Here is a 2,925-nt window from a genome sequence, read left to right on the forward strand (position 1 = left end):
GATCCTGCTCCTGATCCTGCTCCTGCTCCGTCTCCGTCTCCGTCTCCGTCTCCGTCTCCTGCTCCTGCTCCGTCTCCTGATCCGTCTCCGTCTCCGTCTCCGTCTCCTGCTCCTGATCCTGCTCCTGCTCCTGATCCTGCTCCTGCTCCTGCTCCTGCTCCTGCTCCGTCTCCTGATCCGTCTCCGTCTCCGTCTCCTGCTCCTGCTCCGTCTCCTGATCCGTCTCCTGCTCCTGCTCCTGCTCCTGCTCCTGCTCCATCTCCTGCTCCTGCTCCGTCTCCTGATCCGTCTCCGTCTCCGTCTCCTGCTCCATCTCCAGCTCCTGCTCCATCTCCAGCTCCTGCTCCGTCTCCTGCTCCGTCTCCTGTTCCGTCTACTGCTCCTGCTCCTTCTCCGTCTCCGTCTCCGTCTCCGTCTCCGTCTCCGTCTCCTGCTCCTGGATGATAAGATGTGATTAAACATTTGTCCCCGGGGAAGAACTCTTTTCACAAGTATTAAAACATGGATTCTATATTTCGCCGTCACCGATCAAAACAATCTCCACTTTAATGTAATTGTTTAACAGCCTCCAGCTGTCACACTAACATACAAACAAGTGTGATGCAGGTGCAGCAGCACAAAGAGACCTCCACACACACACACACACACGCAGCTTTGTCCTGCAGCCAAACACAGGTTTGATTCCTGTGACCTCCAAACACCGTCTGCGATGCTCACGCTCAAACCGGACGCGTGTAACGTGATGTAGATATAACGTGTGCATCCAGCCATGAAACCCTGGAAGTGCAGAAACGGCGCTGCACTCTTCCCTGGGAAGCGGTACAGCATCACCGTGGCAACAGCATCGCCTCTCTTCCTCGCCCGCTGGAGATGTTTTCATGATGTCGATCATCAGCTTCTCTTTAAATCAGTTTCCATTTCAACGACGGCTTTATTACCGTGTCTTTCTCCGCTCCGACAAAATACAGGTGTGATGACTTCACGCTCATTCTGTCCAGAATCATTGAGACTGCAGTACATATTAACTGTGGTGAGTCATTCAGTGCACATAACGTATGCAACAATGTAGTAAAAGTTCATGAGAAACATTCGAACTCGCTCCAAAAACCAGATGAGAAAATAACAGGAATGACCACACTCACAGATATTTATTTATTTATCATTTCGTCTGAATCAAGATGAAATGTTTCTGTGTAATATTAGTACTAATGCAAACTGTACTACATCTTTTGCACTAATGTCTCAGTACATTGCACACTTTGTATTTATACTTTATGCTGTGAACCTTCACAAAATGTTATATCGTACATATATTTTTATAATATGTTCTCATCTTTTTTGTAATGATCTGCTTGTTCTTTGGTGTCCTGTTTTATGTTGAAGTGTTCACTCCCCCTTGTTATATGTCTAGTTGTACTTCCTGTCTGTGTGTTTACCCTCCTCCTCTGATTGTTAATGTGTCCATTTACTCTGCCCTTGTGTTTCTGCTAGTCTGGGTCGCGAAGCAGGCGAAGCAGGTGAAGCAGGAGAAGATTGTTTTTAGGGAAGAGCGCTGGAGGCTTAAATACTACTGAGGCTTAATTGTTTGCAGCAGGGAGTCAGGTGGGGCAAGGAGTGGATAGCAGGTGATTGAGGTGAGTGGCACACTACTGGGTAGCAAGCCTTAAAGGAACAGAACAGTGACAGTAGATGGCTGCCACAAAACATGGTAAACACGGTGGAAGCTCCCCTTCACCTCAGGCCCTTCAGCTGATGAACTAATTTCTCATTGTGGACAAACATATTCCCCCCCCCCTTCAACTCCGGATTCTGGTGGTTTATTTCTCTCTCTTTTATGAATTGTCTTATTCAGTTATATTGTTTTGTATGTCACCTCTATTCATAAACCCCGGGGAGGCAATAGCTGTGTTGAATCAAACTATCTGGGTACAAATCAGGATAAAATCCTTAATCCAAAGATGAGGATCCAAGAACAGTCACCTTTACACCAGTAGTTGGTACGGATGGTTTTAAACACACAGCTATAATCAAAAAATGCAATCTTCACAAGTCTGTTGGGTTGTTCAAGGTGTTCATAAGTACTGTTGTTCAGTGTAAGTAGTGCTTTCAACCCCCGCTCTGGCAGGTAGGCAATGATAAGGATGTATAAAAGTTGAGACCTCCGTGAGGAGATGTTTTAATATAATGTTTTAAAAACACTTCAAATGTACTGAGTTAGGGCCAATGTTTTTGCGCACAGGTACACTCACACCGCTTCCCCTGTCCAGTGGGCACTGAAACAGCTTTTGGAAAGGAGATGTTGAAATGTGAAAGTGAAAAATTATAACCTTTTTGTTCTTTGACAGGTGTACAACATGTTCCCCTGGTTCTTCAAATGGATTGCTGACAGAAGCTTTTCTTCAGATTGGGAAAAGGAAGAAGAATGAAGGAAAATAGGGAAAGAGAGAAACAGATGGAAGAGCGTGGACGCCTTGTGTCCAAAAGCAAAATTGGGAGGAAACAAATATAAGAAAATTGAGAACAGATTAGTGGAACTGTAATATTGTGCTGAATGTAACAGCATTGTTTCTTCAACAGTCACATTCTAAGTAGGAGTAAAAACAGTTTACAGACATAAACTACGAAATGCCTTGGTTGTCATCACGAAAAAGATGCAGGCCTTAACTAAACCCAGGTGAGCTGGGCAAGCTTTTACGCCTTGGCTCCACTCCATCACACCGTGTCGCACATATTTCTGATCTAATTTCACATTATACGCATCAATAATAAAAAAAAATATATGCCATGTTAGGATAAAAAATATTGCTACCGCGAAAGTCCACGAAATCGTTTCAAATTATTGGAGCTGGGTGTGAGATGCTGCGACACGGACCCGGTACATCACAAACACCCATAGAATGGCAGGGCATTTGCGAGCTTACCCCT

The 2,925-nt window shown here is 45.1% G+C and overlaps 1 protein-coding gene across 1 annotated transcript in view; it reads right to left on the reverse strand.

Moving 5' to 3' along the window:
* LOC115003876 (NFX1-type zinc finger-containing protein 1-like) overlaps window positions 1-2,925 on the reverse strand; it is a 14,067-nt gene that overhangs the window by 6,277 nt on the left and 4,865 nt on the right. The gene's annotated exons all lie outside the window — the stretch shown is intronic.

The sequence above is a fragment of the Cottoperca gobio genome, chromosome 24 (genome assembly GCF_900634415.1).
Source record: "Cottoperca gobio chromosome 24, fCotGob3.1, whole genome shotgun sequence".
Taxonomy (NCBI): Eukaryota; Metazoa; Chordata; class Actinopteri; order Perciformes; family Bovichtidae; genus Cottoperca; species Cottoperca gobio.